This window comes from Lynx canadensis, chromosome A3 (genome assembly GCF_007474595.2).
Source record: "Lynx canadensis isolate LIC74 chromosome A3, mLynCan4.pri.v2, whole genome shotgun sequence".
NCBI lineage: Eukaryota > Metazoa > Chordata > Mammalia > Carnivora > Felidae > Lynx > Lynx canadensis.
Window position 1 is genome coordinate 37,889,443 of NC_044305.1, and position 19,272 is coordinate 37,908,714.

Sequence of the window (19,272 nt, forward strand, 5' to 3'; positions counted from 1 at the left end):
GTGCCAGCTCTGTGTACTGAGTGATTCATTTTGTATGATCTGCAGTAACACCTCTGTCATAAAGTAAATTCTGTGCTTTATATCTTATCCTGTTCATCTGTTTGACTATTTTGTACTATCTTAATAACTCTAGTTTTATAGTCTTTGTTTCTGGTAGGATAAGTGACTTTGTCCTTTCCTGGAAATATTTTGATCATTCTTACACCAGTCCTTGGTCATAGAAATGTTAGAATTAGCTTGTTAGTTTACATGCTCACACACACAGACTTCTAGATTTTGATTAGAATTGCACTAAAGATAGATTCTCTAGATCAGGAATTGAAAAACAATAATCCACAAATGAAACTTGGCCTGCCATCTCCTTGCCTCAGTTTGCAAATAAAGTTTTATTGGAACACAGCAACATCTATGGTCAATAACCACTGTCAAGCTACAAAACAAAGTGGAATGGATGTGATAGCAATTACATGTCCCATAAAGTCTAGAATACTGTCTCATCCTTTATAAAGTTTGCATGTCCTTGATATAGATCATTTGAGAAAATAATTTTATTTTTATTTTGAAGTTTTATATCCAGGAACATGGTATAAATCTGGCTTATTAATTCTTCTTAAATACTGAAAGCCTTGTACATATGTATTTTTTATATTAGACAGAGAGAAAGAGAGAGAGCATGGGTGAGTGGGGGAGAGGTACAGAGGGAGAGAGAGAGAGAGAGAGAGAATCCCAAGCAGTCTCCATGCTCTGATGTGGGACTTTATCCCATGACCCTGGGATCACGACCTAAGCCCAAATCAAGAGTCAAATGCTCCCAGGTGCCTAATGTACATATTTTTTAGACTTATTATCAGATACTTTATATTTTCTGCTAGCAATTATAAATTGTATCTTTTAAAAATTATAATCTGTAATAGCTTATTGCTGGTGAATAGAAATGCAATTGTCTTATTTATAATCATGTGTAATGATTTTATAGCCAGAGAATTTGCTAAACTGAATTATTAGTTTTAGTAAACCATCTATACTGTGTGTATTTTCTAGGTTCACAACCATATTAACTGTGCCTAATGCTTTCTCGATTTCTTCTTTTCCAATCCACATATAATTATAGTATCTTTTTCTTATCTTAGGGCACATGCTAGGATATATATATAAAACAATATAAAAAAAACAAGTACTGATACTGACCAAGTCCATCTTCCTTCTGCTTTAAAAAGAAGTGCTTTAAATGTTCAATATTAACTAATGTGTAGTAGACTTTTTTGTAGATAAATCTAACAGATTAAGGAGCTCCCTTCCATGCTTATTTGCAATGAAATTTTATCATGAATCAATAAGGAAATTTAGCAAGAACATTTCCTGTCTCTGTTGAAATGATCATCAGAGCTTTTTTCCCCTTTCTTGTTTTAACCTTTAATTTGTTGATTAATAGAATTTGGTATGTGTTTGTGTGTGAGGGGTGTGTGTGTGTGTGTGTGTGTGTTCAACATTTCATTTTTTTGTTCTAAATTGGAAGGTATAGCATTTATTCATGTTATTTTAGTAGGTACTCTAGACATTTTGTCACTTATGGTTAACTTAAGAATGTCTAATATTAGTACTTTTACCTAGTTTCTGAAAAATATAAAGACCTTGAAATATTTGAACCTGAATCAACCCCCATTTCCATTTATATTCTGTTGTAAGAACTCAAATTGGAATGAATTATTTTACTCTGTTCTCATAGATTAAGGTATTGTCATTAGTGTTTTGACACTTCACATTCGGTAATATTTACCCATGTCTTAAACAATTTATTTATTCATCATAACTTCTTATAATTCCCTTCTTCCCAAAGACAATCTTTCAGAAGATTCATTAGTGAGGGTCTTTTAGTAATATGTTCAATTTTTGTTAGCTTTTAAAAGTTAGTCTTTATTTTGCCATCATTCTCAAAAGATAATTTCAGTGTGTAGAGAATTTTAATTGACAGTTATTCTTCTCTCTCAATGGTGTCTTGAAAATACCATTATTCACTGTATCTGGCTTCCACTGTTAATATTGAACAGTCAACTGCCAATCTAATTTCAACTTCTCTTTTCTCTAAAGTTGATTTTATTTTTTTCCTTTTTTTTTTCTCTGCAATTTTAGTGTTACAGATCTAGGTAATAATGTGGGGTTTTGTTTGTTTGTTTGTTTGTTTGTTTGTTTTTAAGTACCCATTCTACCTGGGATTTACTATGTGTCATGAATTTGATGACTACTAGGATTTTATTAATTCTGGAAAATTGTCAGATATTATATCCCAAATAACACCTTTCCACTATATTCTCTTTCTCCATTGAAAACATCTAACCATATGCATCATGTTAGCTTATTGCTTGACTTCTCTTGAAATTCTGTGCTGAATTCTAGATCATTTCTTCAAATCTGTATTCCAATTCACCAGTTCTCCATTTAGCAGTATCTAAATCTATGGTTCCCAAACTGACTTTTGTCAGGTTACTGACTTGCTTTGGGGTGATATATTAAACTCACAGGAGCCACAGAATATTTTAAATATTTGAGGGGAACACAGAAAAACTCAACACTGTAGTAATAAGACACTGTGCTGCTACCTCAAGGTAGGTCGGTTTCAACATTCCATTCTTTGGCAGTTATTGTTATCAAAAGGAAGTACCAGAAACAAGAAATGAGTCTGGTTGTGTCCAATCTGAATTACAGTTTGGAAAAGTTATGCAGTTCCCAACTGGTACACTTAATTCATTACTTGAAATGGTTATTTAAGAATGAAATATAATTGTTATTTTTTATTCAATTTATTCTTATTAATTTTTGAATTCTTACTAACTTCTTATGACAAGTACTTATTAAGTGTCTGAACCAAATGTAACTATTTAACAGATGGAACTGTAGGGAATTTCTTTGGGCCTAGAAACACCTTGATAAAATTACTGAGACACTAAGATACTATTTCACCATGAAATGTGAAACCTGTGTTTAGAAACAGGTTTAGAAACCTGTGTTTATTCTGCTTCTCATCCTTTAGTTTTCAATCATTATGTTTTGCTTTTCATCTATATAAATTTGATTTGGTTCTTTTTCAAAACTGCTTGCCCATCTAATATAATGTCTTGTTTCTTTCTCACATTTACCTATTCTATTTTTAATGAACTCTCTCTCTCTCTCTCTGTATATATATATATATATATATATATATTCTTCTAAGTACCTTCTAATATTTAGGTATATCTAATATTTACATTTTTAGATGTTTAATTGTGCATGTGTGTGTATAGGATAAACATATTATATTATATAATATATAATATATATTAGTATATCAGTTATCTATCATTTTTTAAGTTATTATTATTTTTTTTCTAATGTTTATTTATTTTTGAGAGACTGAGAGAGAGCACGAGCAGGGGAGGAGCAGAAAGAGAGGGAGACACAGAATCTGAAGCAGGCTTCAGGCTCTGAGCTGTCAGAACAGAGCCCAATGCGGGGCTCTAACCCACAAACCATGAGATCATGACCTGAGCCGAAGTCAGATGCTTAACCAACTGATCCACCCAGGTGCCCCTATCTATCTATCATTTTTAAACTGGCTCTTAAGTGTAGTATCCCATTTCCCTGCACATGGTTGAGATTGCTTCACTATGTGCTGGAGTCTTTGGAGTTTATTCTGTGACAGTTGTTTAAGACCTAGCATGAAGTACATTCATCCACAGAGTATTGGTTTTATTCTTGCGTGGCTCAGAGAAGCACTACCATTTCTGGATCCCTTTAAAATAAATTCTTATCTTGGTATTTTTTCAGACAACATAGAGAGTCTGAATTTGGTCCATCAGGCTAAGTAAGGAATGGTTTATGGTTAGGATTTCTCAAGGCATTTTTTTCCTCTACTTCGCAGCAAGTTTGAGACAGACAATTTTCCTTACCAGTACTTTTTATGGGAGCATTTTTCTTTTCATACATCTAATTTACTCTTCAAATGACAATGAGGCTTTTGGAGTTCTGGCCTTATTCTAGATTGAGTGATCTTTAAGTTTATCTTCCTTCCCACATTAACATTAAGATAAATTGTTAAGATGAACAGAGAGCTGGACCACCCACCAGTTTCATTATTCACTGATCCCTTTGGATTTCACCTTTTACTGTCTTGACCAATGAGGATTTCCCTTATTTTCCTGATAACTTAGAAATACAATTTTAATTTTTTGACTGGCTTTCCATGAGAAGGTGTTCAATGTATTAATGCTTTTAAGTTGTTATACTTTGGGAGATGGGGGAATGTTATCTCTTCCTTGAAAGAAGATAAATCCAACCTAATGTGTACTAATGATGTTTATATCCCTTTTGGTTATCTTCACTTTCTATGCGAGAGTGGATAGGATTCCATTAGCAACTCCTACTTTCCATGTGCATAATACCTGCCTAAATTCTAGACTGTAGTAGGCATTCATCTGTTTGGCGCTGCTGGATCAAGTTTCTCTGGTCATCTCAGAAAGTAATTGTAATAGGGGTGATGATCATATGTTCCCATTGGTATATCCCCTGCATCTCTAAGCTAAAGATGGGAAACAGTGCAGACTGAGCTTCTTATCTAAGTCAAACACTGATAATTTCTTAACTAAATCCTATATAGAATTTTCTTCAGTTAGTGAAATCCCTAAACACAGAAAATATCATAATCTTGTACTTCTAAAACTATTATAATATCATTCCCTTCTTTTCTTTGGGAAGGGGCTATTTTAAAGAGGTTTTAAAAAGGAATTCTGGAGGAAACCCATGAAGAATGATTAGCCTGACTTGACATAAACTCATGGGTGTGAATATCAGTTTTGGGGGCCAACTGAGAGCTGACATCAGTTTTAGTACATTTCTCTCTCGGCCGAAAGTTTGGGTCTTGTGAAAGGTACAGTGTACCAGCACCATGCTTCAGAGCATGAGATCCAGTCTTTGGTCTCAAATCCATCATCATACACCAAGCCATAGCATGAAAGAAGCTAGTTTCAGACATTTTATTTTATCCCATTAACAGTGCACCTAATGTCCACCTAATGGGACATTAACTCCTGATGAAGTTATGGGCCACAAAATATCCCAAATCTCTATGGTCTGGGGCATATCAGTTGGCAAATAGTTTTTTCACTTCTCCCAAATAGCTGAGCTTAACTAAATGTACAACAATTGGTGTACATTGAATATATTTTATTATTGCAAACAAAAGAGTAAATAACTTGTGAGAGTTACTTTCTAGTACAAATTTCTTCCAGAGCACTACTGAAGGATAGTGCAAAAAGGATAACAGTAGTCATAAATGCTGCATTCTCTTCACTATTAAGATACAAATGAAACAAGAAACAATATTATATCCAAAGCTAGTAGAAAAATAAAATTTTGGCAAAATAATGGTTTATGTTTTTACCTGTCTACAGGAAAATACTCAGGTTGCAAAAAAGCACTGTCTGCTAGAAAACACCAGAGTAGACAAGTGTATTTTAGGCACCATGAGTTGGAAAGAAGGGAAAGAGGATATAGTATAGCAAGAAAGCTACTATCTATATGGAGAATAGGATCTAACACCACAGAATCACTATATTTGTGGTATACCATAAAAATCACTGGATATTAGATTTTCACACCCATTTTCAGAAGAGGAGATTGGGGCCCACAGATGTTATGTGTTTTGTCCAATTGTCAAGGCACTTTAAAGAATGGTCGTTGTGAATCCTATGCCAGAGGCTAAGACAACCTAGGTTACAGTGACTGGCCGACTTGTTTGGATGCTTCATGAATGATCAAGAAATTAGCTTGTTGGCTAATCATAAGCTTGTTGTCTCTAATGAATTCAATTTAGTTCAACGAAATGCTGTCTTAGGAAGGAAGCCAGTTCTGTAGCAGCTAAAGTTGGGTGTGAAATAATAAAATAACATGAGAGTGAGTTTTGAAGGATACATAGACAAGGTTCCAAATGGTTTATTTGCTGGAGAAGACAAGAAGGAAGGGCACACAGGGAAATGGTTTACACTGAATACAGATCCTAGTTCTGAATTAAATTCTCCTTTCAATGTAACCAAAAAGATATATACATTGAACACTTGAGAGACACATATTTGAACAAATACTGTTAGTGCCCTCAAAACCCTTATATTCTAGTATAATTAATGCTTAATACTTAATAGACTTGAATAGTTCCCCATTTTGTGTGAGTGAAATAATACTTCAAAAGTGTTTAAAAGATAGCCAAGACAGTTGTGCTTCAGGAAGTAGGAATATCAATTTCCAAATAGCTCCACAGCACACCGTTTCTTGTATTTCTTTGTACATTTGCAGTGTTAGACACATGGTAAATAACTTCTGTTCTTGCTGAGTGGCTAAAGGGAGAACAGCCAAATACAAATTCAATGAAGCTAAACAACTAATTTTACCTCATATTCTTACACCTACTTTGTTTTGCTCCCAAGTTTATAATGGAACTTATCTCTCCCTACCTAAGTGCTTTGACAAGCACTCTATCTAAATATTTTGATCAACACACACACAGCTGGGTTGAAAGACTTCTTATCACAGCACTCAACTCTATTTATTTTATTCTCTTCAATGACATGATGGAGAAAAGTGCATTGTAAATAAAAGTTAGAAACTAAAGAAGGAGAAAGACTATTTTTTTCTGTTGGTAAGAGTAGGGAGGGGTAGAAGGAAGAAGATGCTCCCTACACTGCTGCCTGCAACTTCTCTTTGTTATTGGGTTTTAAATTCCCTGACCAACACCAACCACAATTTCCTGAATTCATCAAGACCCATTCATATTCTGCTTTTCAATAAAACCTTTCCTGGTCATTTTCACCCTCACTTATCTCTCATTCTTTGAAATCTCTTATTAACAAGAAACCCTATGCCACCCATTTCACACTTAATTATAGGTCAAATTCTGTTCCCATTCTTTTTTGTTTGAGTTTTTTTCTATTAGTCTGCAATATGGATCGCATGATTCAATATGGAGTTCATCTCACCTTTGTTTGTATCATTACATACCAACATTCTGTCGGTCAAATTAAGTCACGTAGACAAGCCCATAATCAAGGGTCAGGAAAGCCGTTTCTTCCTCAGTGGGGTAGGGGCCTGCAAAGTCACAAGGAAAAGAATGTGAGTACAGGGAAGAGTGAAGAAGTGCAGCCTTCTCATTCAAGCTTCTGTATTTATCTCCTAATTATATAATCTTGGACAAGTCCTTTAACCTCTCCAAATTTCAAATTACTCATCTAAAAAATGGACACTGCCTTCTTCTTAGTCATAAGTTTTGATCAAATAAGATAATGAAGTAAAGCACCCAGCATCAAACCTGGTTCTTTCTCTACTAATAGCACTGTTATGTAAAGTATCTGATTAGTGCTATATTGACCTTTCTAACACTGAGGGCTCTCCAGCCAGAGAACAGGCTGCTTCAAGAAGTATGAAATAGGAACTAGAAATATTGAATCACAGGTTGGGCAGTAGAGGAGGAAAACTGCTCTTTGCCACATCCATGACAATATGATTCTTTCCACATGATTCTGAGCTCTCTCCCACCCTAAAAGCACAACATCCCATGTGTATATTTTCCCTTTCCCCCTTGAAGCTGGGGCTCAGATATATTGTGAGATTCTACCAGTCAACCCCACTCCCCCTGTAGGTCTTTAAAAATAAGAAACACAAAGAGTGCTCTACAGACAGCCATAGCAGCAGTAGCCACTTCTGAAGCATCATTGACAGCAGTCTGAGTCATGGAGGTGGATGCAAGAAAGTCAGCCTGCTGGAAACAGCAATAGCAGCTGCACTAAATGTCAGCAGTGCATGCTTCCATGTTAAGGGCATAGCGGTAGCTGTTTTCTTCCACACTTGTATGGTTTGGGGATCACCCTCACCTACAATGCTCTAACTGGTTGTGCAGGGTTTCACATGCTATCCAGCATTCTCTTCCAAAATGTATTTTCCACCTAACTCATCTAGATTTTATCATAGCTTGCAGCTTAGAACACTTATTGATATGGAATTTGGAAACAAAAGTAGGCAGGTAGCAGAAGCAGGTGGTCATCAGACCCTCTAAGAAATTCAGAAAAGAAGAGATTGGTTGCTTGGCTTGGCTGGGGCTATTGGCAATGAACATCCAGTTAGTATTAAGGGATGGGCTCTGGCAAAGCACAGAGAAAAATTAATTTAATGCTCAAAGATGGTTACTAGGGATGAAGGCACAGCTTTAGGAGGTCAATTGGCTACTTCCCTAAAATAGTATAAGAAGATTTAAGGACCAAAGGGTAAGGTATTGTGTCTGATGGTATTGGACTTGAGAAAAGAGATCAACAATGTCACATTTCTTACCTTTCACCTCAAAACTTTGGCTGAAAACCAAAAACTTTCTTTCCCTGATAGAATCACCATTATTTCTATGATTTCTTTTCATCTCTTAACTCTTGTTACTCTAAGTCTGAAAATTAAACGAGAAGTCTAATATTTGTGGTTGTTATATGACAATGCCTGCTGAATTTGGGGTTTCATCAGGCCTTTTAGAACATTAGCTAGGGAAAACGAGAACTAGAATAAGGAAATATAGGAAACCTCAGATGACTTGTAAGATCCCAAATCCTCATTCCCCGTGAAGACTGCCTGGCTGACAGAAAGAACCTTGCACATATTTACACATGCTGTGGCCTCTCCAGCAAGTTCCCTTGCAAGGGGAAGTAAATTCTCCTATCATCTTACCCCATCTCTCATGGTCTCTAGATTTCAGGTAGAGTCAGATTCTAACGTTTCTCAGGGCAACTTATGAAGCCAAATAAGGGAAGGAATGGCTACAAAGCCAACAAGGTGTAATATGCTAATTTCTATCAACAGAAGCTGGCATATAGTTGTAAAAATTTATTACAATGATGTGAGATCAAAGAGAAAGAAAAAAATTTTTTGTTCTGCCTGATTTCATCAACAGTGCTGAATGTTCTGGAGATTCTGATTCACTGTGCTCATGTAGGTGCCAGGGATGCCAACAGTCTAGTGGACTGAAATCTGGACTCAAATGTTAAAGCAGATTTATCGTATGTGACCTATTGAACCCTGCCAAATGATGGCCCTCAGGAGAGCCCAGAAGGTTCTTTTTTCACCCAAGCTATGAAAGCTATAATAGCTTTCACCCAAGATATTATTGAGGAAGAGAACTTGTTTTGTTTGGGGAGGCAAATCATGCTCAGAGACTGAGTTTGTCTTTGCCAACAATTCATTTATTTATTTTTTAATTTTAATTTTTTAAATGTTTTTATTTATTTTTGAGAGAGAGAGAGTACTAGTGAGGGATGGCAGAGAGAGAGAGGGAGACACAGAATCTGAAGCAGGCTCCAGGCTCTGAGCTGTCAGCACAGAGCCTGACATGGGGCTCGAACTCACAAACTGTGAGATCATGACCTGAGCCGAAGTGGGACGCTTAACCAACTGAGCCACCCAGGTGCCCTGCCAACGATTTATTTAATGCAGGTTTACTGTGGGAATTTCACAAGGCAATAGCATGCAAGATGTCTCTTGATAAACTAATAAAGAAAGAATATACTCTAAATCAATGATAATCACACTATTTTTCCAGGCAAAGGGAGATGAAAGGAATAAAGTTCAAATTTAGTTGAGGTTTTCCTTTATAATGAGTTGGTACTTGGGAGAGAGAGAAGGCTCAGCCAAATGGAAGAGAGGTGCCATTCACCTGCCAGGCAAAGGTAGAAGTCCCTTGCTGCAAGAGCACATTGCTAAGGAACAGTGGGACTGATGTTGACGCATAAACAGATTGACTTCTGGGGCCACTGCACAGCTTTCACCACTGCTGGTAAAAGATTCACCTTTACTGCACAGAGGGTAATTACCCCAAGGTCATTGTGGAGCTACTTAGAGCAGTAAAGTGCCTCCTTGCCCAAACCAAACACACTTGGGTAATCCTCACAAACTCTTGGTATTTACAGTCAAAATATCCCCTTGACATAGTTGCTTCTTCATAGGTTTTCATAGATGAGCCCCGAGTGGGGGCCCCAACAGCTGAGCTACTGCGTCCTTAATGGTGAGGATAGATGAAATAATGACATCCTGACCCAGGTTACTTTATTCTTGTATCAAAACATTTTTTTTTGTCTTTGTCATAAACAATGGGTTAAAACAAACCTCATTTAAGTCAAAACAAGTGGATTTGAAATAGTATCAAACCAATACATGACAGAACTACAGTGGATGAGCTTGAAGCACAGGGAGTTGGTGGAAGGAGCCATGGTTGAAATTGGTTTCCTTGATTCTGTTACATCCAGAGGTCGACTGAACAAAGGTTGAATGGCTACCATGCCAGGCAGCAGGTAATCCATCGCTCTGATCCGCAGCGCACTTTGAATGGTAGCTGATTCTATCTTGGGCTCCTTGGGTTTCAAACATTTGAACAATCTACCAAATTTGTATTTTATTTTTGAAGAGAGAGACAGAAGAAGAGAGAGAGAAAGGGAGAGGAAGAAGGAGAGAGAACAGAAGGCTAATTTGATCCACAAATTCAGATTGTCCCACTCAATGCTCCGGCCCAAAATTGGTTGTCTTTCTCCACTTTATTCAACTTCTTCTCCTTTTTCTTCTTCAACAGTCAATAGAAAACAAAACAAAACAAAACATCCTCACAAACCTACAGAATAAGAAGTAGGGTATTCAGTTTTATTGGACTTTGATTTATCTTGAAAAATTGAATTAACAAAGATCTTTCTTTCCTTCAAGTTTCTATCAGCTCAAAGTGGGGCCTCACTACACTTCATCACTCTTAAGGACACAAGGAAGGTTTCCTCTCTGTGGAAGATTCTTTGCCTTATTTTGGAAAGGGAGACATAGAAACTTAGCTACGTTTTCCAGTTTTTATTTCTTTTCCATTTTTAACCCTAAGCACCTTGAACATTGCCTAACTCAAAATAAATGGTCAATAAATGTTTCTGGATGAATTGGTGCTTTGTAATATTCTGTAATTTTACTTGGGATGTTCCACTGAATTTTGAATGTAGTAGAGATGAACAGTGTACTAGATTGCAGCCTGGGAGCCATTACGGGAACTTTCCACCATACTAACAAATGTTCTTTCCTATAAGAGGAACAAATAGTTTTCCAACACCCACAGAGTTCAAGGCCTTTCCAAGTATGTTCCATAATCCCAACCTTTAAAACGACCTTCTAAAGTCAAGAGTTTCTAGAATTTTTACCGTCTGAATAACCTCCTTGTGAGAGTCTTTGAGTTTGTGCCTATTGCCACTTTGGGTGGTGTGCCCAAAACCTAGTGCAGTTTTTCTGGTGCTACAAGACATCCCCCCACTTCCTTCTGGACAAGTCTTTATCAATGCAGAATATCTTAGGCCAGGTTTCTGGTAATCAGAGCCTGAGATGGTAGACTCACCGGTTCTGAAAGAGAACACAGTGGTTGCCCTAACTATGTCCATTTTGACCTCAGTCTGTACTTTCTAAGTAAGTAAATTCTTCTTTGCATCTGGCTTATCTTCTAACTCAGGCAAAAGACCCAGCAGGCAAAGCATTCCCTGAAGGGAACCAAAACTATACCCTGAAGCAATAACTGTCCTGAAGCCAGCAAGCTGGTGGGTGACTGACCCCAAGACAATGATAGACCTGATCTTTACCACCCAGCTGCACTTACCCACCGGCCTTTGTCCCACATTTTCCTTACATAAATTTAGAAGTATTTTTAGCACGTTGGAGACAACCTTTGGGACACTAGTCTGCTGTCTTCCCAGTGTTGGCCTTACTGAAATAAATTTCTTTCTTGTTTTACCACTACTCTCTCTGCATTTGGATTCTGTCAGCAGCTGGTGGCCAAATCTGGTGTGTTTGGAAACCCTGGAGCCAAGTGCTCTTGTGCCTTTGGGCCCCAGTTACAATTCCAGTGTGTGTTGGGGGAGGGTAGGGGGAAGGGGGCAGGACTTTCTTACACCAATACGCAGTTCTGAGAATTTAACTCCATTTAGATACTCTCCACCTGGAGTGAGCAGCAGATTCCATAGGTTTGTGGCTCAGTTCCATAAGAATTAAGAATGTCCCCCCAGTCTCCCCACCTCAGACACCAGTTGCAAGCACTGGTTACCTGTATTTCTGACTGACTGACTGACTGACTATAAACCAAAGGTGTCCATGATCTCCTCCTTGGGTTCCATTAATTTGCTAGAGGGGCTCACAGTACTTAGTAGATTGCCAGGTTATTATAAAAGGATATAAATCAGGACCAGCCAGATGGAATGGATGCACAGGGAAAGGTATGCAGAAATGGAGAGAGGCTTCTGTGCCTTCCCAAGGTGCCACTCTCCCAGCACGTCCATGAGTTTACCAGCCCAGCTCTGCCCTTTTGGGTTTTTATAAAGGCTTCAGTACATGGGCATGAATGATTAAATCACTGTTCATCCATGACTGAACCCAATCTCTAGCCTTTCTCCCCTCCCCAGAGGTGGGGGAGGGTGTGGATGGATAATGGAAGTTTCCCTCCCTCTAATCACCTGGTTGACAGTCTACCCCTATCCTTAGGAGCTTTCCAAAAGTCAACTCCTTAACACAACAATAGACACCTTCATCTCTCTCATCACTTAGGAAATTCCAAGGATTTAAAGACCTTTGTGCCAGAAGTAGGGATGAAAGCCAAATATAAATCACAATATCACACTTGTGGTCTCAACTGGAGTCCAGACTAATCACACAAGGAGCTCTAGAAGGTGAATTGCAACAGAGTGGTCCCACTCCCAAAACTAGGGGGCTCATCAGCCTCTTGTAATCGTAATTTCCTCTGTTATTGGCTGCAGGCTACCCTGAAGAACAGTGTTACTTCTCCAGGCTCCTATCAACTGAAGGCAATTCTTCTCCAATGAAGCCAGGTCTGAGCTAGTAGCAGTCAACACTCACGTGCTAGTGGCGAGGACACAAGCCCAAGAAAGCAGATCTGGGCAGGGCACCACTTTTGTACAGGTTTGTTTTTTTACCCTCAGTGTAAAACATTACACTGCCCTCTATTAGGTGTCCTCTCATTACATTTTTCCCTTTTACCCGGCCTATCTGTATCATTTTAGATGCTACCATCCAGTACTCCCTAAACCACCTGATTTCAGGTGAACACATGTTTGAGTTCTCATTAAAAATAGACTGATTCTGTCAGCAACATATGGTCTCTGAGTGTTCAATCCCATCTACTAAAGCCCCAATATCCAGAGTGTCAAGATCAAACTCAGCTAATGTCTATTACTTTGAAATCAACGTTTTGCTTTCTTAGAAATTTCATACCTTTGAGGATAAAAGGTTTCATTGGTTCAAAGAAAATGGTTCTGAATTCCTCAGATCAAAAGATTGTCAAAGAAATGTTTGCATTGCCCTCCCCATTCCCTATTTAAAATTTGCTTCCCAAGCATCTAGTCCATAAGCCGGCACAGGTTTTTTGGCTGACTTTTGTTTCTGATCAACAGCAAAATGAATCATTCCCTTCGTGGAAACCCTGAGTCCTCAATGCCTGAGAGGTTAATGCAGACAGGGTCTGCTTGCCCGAGGTCCACACTGTACTTTCTGGCCACATGGGTGGTTAATGCAATCAAGGATGAGATTAATTAAATTAAAAGTCTGCTTTTATTGCTCAGAAAATACAGCAAATTCAATAGTCTTTGACAGCCTGGAGCTGGAGGCTTGGCTCTAATGTCATCACTGCTACATGGGTGTAGCCAGACACAATGTCATTTAGGGAGGCAGGATGCTTCTGTGCCAGCTATACGCTGCCTCCACCGTAAATTTAGAAGCCTTTAGTGAGTGATCAACATAATCTGAGTTTACCTCCACAGGTACCTACCCAGGACTGAGCCCGGCACCTTCTGTTTTGCTTCTAAAAATACTTCAGTTAACTAGTCACCCTCTGCAATTAGCCTAGAGCCCCCGTTGTCCTGCTATGCTTAGAAAATTTAGGTACAAGCTCTTTTAATCTCGCAAACCCTGTCCCACTATGTCCAACATGAGGAATTGCCTTCCAAAAAGACAGGTGTGTAAAAATCTTTTCCCCTGGATGGTTGCAGGAGACCAGTCTATTCAGTAGCAATCACGAAGCAGATACAATACATGCCCTTTGCTATTACCCTTTGACCTAGGCTCTTGGTGGGGGTAGGGGTGGGGTGTGTGGATAAAGCAAAGACTTAAGAAACAGAGATATAGTTTTGATTTTTGCTTTCATAATTTATTCCTTATAAACTTTTGACAAATTATCTAATCTCTCTATACCTCTAAAGTGGGGCTCAAGATACCCACTTTTAAGACTCTGAAATTAAAAGTAATACAACTTGCAATGTAGCATTCATTGAAAGTCTGTTATGTTTTCTTATTTTTGTGATTAATGATCATCATTAACCCAAGTTACAGAGGCTCTAAAGGATCAGGAGATGGTCCCAAGCATGCTCCATCCTTACCCTTTCTCCTATCAAAAATAGCCTCTTATGAAAGTAAATCATATCAGTCACATCCACCTTAGCCTGAATTCAGTCCTAAATGTGACTCCTCTCAGATTTTCAGACACATTTAGCTGGACCCTCAGTTTGGGTTGCACATTGGGATTGTCCAGAATGCCTGAGTTCTACCTCTAGTTGGACTCTAGTGTATTTTAATTTGTTCGGGGTGCTGCTTGGACAGAAGTATATCTAAAGGCTCCCTAGTGATTCTGCTGTGCAACCAAGATTGAGAGCCACTGTACCAACCTATCCCCAGCCATGGAAGGAAAGTCTTTGGTCAATGTTAAAGAGTTTCATGAAGGGCTGGAGGACCTGTAGGCTCTGACACAATAAGTATCTTCATGTATTAAAGAAGAAACCATTTTGGCCTGCTTTAAGAGTAGCTGTCATTTCACAAGCACTGAGAGGGAGCCCCATGAAAAAGATATGTGATCTCCTAGGAAGGCAGCAGGTTAAGAATTCTGTAGCACTGCATGACTGTATCTAATGTGTGTGACCCCTGGCCCAGTGTGCATACACCTTGGTTGCCTAGTCAAAGTATATGGGCTGGCCCCAGGTGAGCTCTCCCTATAGCTCTGCAGTTTATCTTTCCTAGGCCTGTCTCCCAGTTAGGCTCTGAGCTTCCTGGGCACCAGGAATGTGTTTAACTTTTCTCAAACACACTTAAAACTTTTGTGAAATGGATTTGGAAAATTCCACTGAAGTCCAATTCAAAAGCACTTTCTTCTAACCAAATTTAGAGTCGGATTAAAGGGAGGAAAGAAAAGTATTCCTCCTTTGAGTGTTTGCAGCATTCCAACCTGTCCCATCTTGCCTTAGGCAGAATGTCCCTACACTAGTTAGGGACATAAGTTAGAGCTTAACATATGGATTTATTGAATAACTGGTTTGTTTTTTTTAAGAAAGAGACATTAAAAGCCTTTTTTAAAACTAGTATCTGTCAAAAGTTTCTTTATTTTCAGTGAAACTGAATCACTTGGGGCTTCTGGGGGGCTCAGCCAGTTAAGCACCCAACTTCCGCTTGGGTCATGATCTCACAGTTTGTGAGTTCAAGCTCCGCATCAGGATGTCTGCTGTCAGCATAGAGCCCACTTCAGGTCCTCTGTTCCCATCTCTCGGCCCCTCCTCCCTCACTCAAAAATAAATAAACATTTAAAAAAATTAGAAAAAAAAGAATCTGTCCAACTGCATAGGGATTATTGGCATTTTAGAACAAAAAGGGACCTTAGAAGTCTTGTCAATGAAATTGCCTCACTTTGTAGATGCGCAGGCTAAAATCAGAGATGCTGAGGAACTTGCTCAGGGCTGCCCAGGAATCTGCTAACAGAACAGGGCTCTGATAGAAGCCTTCTTGAAACCCTGTTCCTTGCTCACCCCATGATATATACTGCAGATTATTTTCACATCTTTTGTCTCAAAAGGCAGGGGTTGGGGGAAAGGGAAAGCAGGAGTCCATTTTATTTATGGTATGATGCCAGGTTATTAAATCCCAGATAAACTTCTTTGAGAACTTCTCTTATTTTAAAAGACCTGAATTGTCCAAACTTTTCCCAACCTTCATAGCATCCATCTTCTCTTTCCTTTTCTTCCTTGTTATTGCATCTGCCTGCAGAACGTGGCATGAGGGCACATGGGGAGAGAAGGTAGCTGTGATATAAACAGAATGATGGGGCTGGCTGCTTCTGAGCTCAGTGCTGATCTAATTGTGAGGCTGTGTCATTTCTGCCTCGTCTCACCCTGTCCCCATCATTCTCCTTGGGTACATGGCCACGTGTCCTTCTGAGGCAATTCTTCCAACTCCTGAAACAGATGGGGGTAGACTGGCCAAGGGATCTGCAGAAATTGATAGCCCCCTTGAATCAGGGAGTGAGCAGCAAGGCTCCTTCAGTGCCATCAATCAGCAGTCACTGGGAACAGAGAAAAGATTTTCCCTAGTGACTTAATCAGTCAGAGGGATGTTGCCTAGCTGATTGAGGGCAGCTGGAAAGTGAGCAGTTGTTTCTATTATAACTTGTCATCAGCTATTGGTCTCAATAGAGAAAATTGGGTCACAGCAGCTTGACCAAAGATCAAGGCAGGTGTTTTGTTTAGTTCCTTGGAGAGAAGCTGATTCGGGAAAGAGAGAATGAGGGCTTTCTTGAAGATGATCTGTTATTACATTTAATATGAAATTTATATCCTAGCTTTCACAGAGGATCCGGGGCACTGGGGCAGAGATAAGAACAAGGAATGCTACATTCCTTTATTGGGCGTGGGAGGAGGAAGGTAATCTTTGTCCTTGCCATCCTGTATTCCCAGCTCCTTCTGGCACCATTGCCTGGCCTGCTACCCCACCCATCTCCCCAGAGTTGCCCCCTTCTCATGGGCAGGCAGTCCTTCTCTGACCACTCTGTGCATGTTGCCCTGACCTTAGTCACTCCCCTATCACATCATCCTATTTTCCTTCCTTTGTATTATTGATCATCATTCAGAACCATCTTACTTTTAATTTCTTTACCTGTTCTCCACTTCAAGAAAGTAAACTGCATGAAGAACAGGGAACTGATCTCGCTCCATAGTTATCATCTTATCTGTACCCATGGTGCCTGGAGGATAGAAGGTACACAATAACTATTTGGTTAATCATGTAATTATTTCATAAGTGTCAATTATTTTTATTTTATTTTATTTAAAAAAAAACAATCTTAGGTAAAGAATGCTCTTATTATCTTTTTTTTTTTTTTGAGAGAGAGAGAGAGAGAGAGAGAAGGCACAAGTGAGTGAAAGGCAGAGAGAACCCCATGAGGGGCAGAGAGAGAGGGAGAGAATGAGAATCCCATGCAGGCTCCACACCATCAGCACAGAGCCCGAAGCTGGACTAGAGCTCACCCAATGCCAGGGCTCGAACTCACAAACCATGAGATCATGACCTGAGCTGAAATCAGATGCTTAACCAACTGTGTTAATTCTTTTTAAATAGCTATTATCAGATTTGGTTGTATAAGCAAGGTTGAGATTTGCAGACCTAGGCAGACCTTGGAGTTCAGGTAACAAGAGGTCCAGAATGCAGGAGAGCCATCTGGATTCAGACATTGGGGTAAGGAGTGGGCAGGAAACAGTGAGATATGGGGGTAGCTTTGCATCAACTGGAAAAAACAAAAACAAAAGTGGAAATTAGGCAAACTCATTCTTCTTTTCAGAAGGCTTCTCTCTTTATTTGTCCTTTGACAGCAAGAATGTATCCATAGGATTCACTAGTTTGAGTCTTGTCTTTGCTGTTCAGTGAAAATCCTGACTGGTAAACAAAGGAAGATAAGGAGGGAAGAAGAAATTCCTATAATGGGCCCTTGTTAGTCTTATGGCATTAAATAGGTTTCAGACAGACTTATATGTCCTGGGTTCATTGCCCTTTGTGAATGGTCACTGAAGAGGATTCACGAGAAAAGTTAATTAAAAAGTGTATAAAGCACTGTTATTGCAATGAACTTGCACTTTAGAATAGGGCATTCAAGGCATCCAAGCAAATGCTCAACAATGGTGCAGGGCCTTCAATGTAACAATGGCATTTCCTTAAATATTAAATGCACCCTCCTCACTACCATTTAATAACTGTTAATTGGACATTTAGAATGTGCTACTTAAACCAGGGAAGACAAATCCTTGGGAGGGCATACTGTATGCTGGGAGATATCCAAAACATGAACATATGTCATCTTTCCAGCATTGAGGGAACACAGCTGAAGTTTTGCATTTTTAAACTCATGAAAAGTTTAATTTTAATGATAAAACATGAAACATTCGATAAGTGCTGTGCTGGTGGCCAGGCCGTTTTCGATTAAGCCTCTAGTTCCCCCAACTCTTGCCCAGTACTTTCACTGTCATTTAGAAACAATCCACATTTTCTGTTATCTTTATCTATTTAGCATCTTTTTCCTTATGGATTTGGAATATCTACATATCCACCAATTATGAATGAGATGTTTAGATGCAACAACTATTCCATGTGTTTACTTGATTTCCGAGTGCTTGCCATTGGGATGAGGCCATGAAACAGGTTTGGTCAATGGATCTAAGTAGAAGTGGTGGATGTCCCCTCCCAGATGAGCCAGTTAAGACCTGATGTGTCTCCTCCTTCCCCTCGTTCTTTCTTCAGTAACCTGAGAAGTCACATGTTGAGATGGTGGAAGTAGAACATGCAGGGTGCCTGGATCTCTAACAGTAAAATGGGGGCAAGTCCCTATCAACCTGCCTCAGATTTTGCATAAGCCAGAAATAAATCCTCATTGTGCTAAACTACTGAGATTTCAGGATTTGTTTATTTTCATAGTATAGTGTAAGCTGTCTTTGTCTTATACTCCTTTCATAATCATTTCAAAGTCGAGGTGTCAGTTGAGTGTGGTAATATTTGTTTTCTGACTGATCATGATTTTGGATGTTAGGTTGTTTGTAAAGTCAAACCTGTAAGATCCTGGTTCTGGACACAGGAGACTAGTGAGGTATGTTCATATGGTGCCCTGGTAGGAGTTTCAATAGATCCTCAAACTAAACTAAGCTATTCTTTGCTTAACTTCTCAAACTAGACATTGCAATTCTTAAATGTTAATTTGAAATTTTCTGGGTATTAAAGTTCTGGAGCTTTTTTTTTCCCCCTAAAAGGACAAAAGGAATTGACTGCAGTCACTGTTTGAAAGGCCCCATCTCAATGGAGCTGAAAGAACATGCAGACCTTACCCAATAACAAAGGGACCTAAATCATGCTCACATTGGTGAGAGTTCCAATCCATTCTATCGAACGCCTGCTATC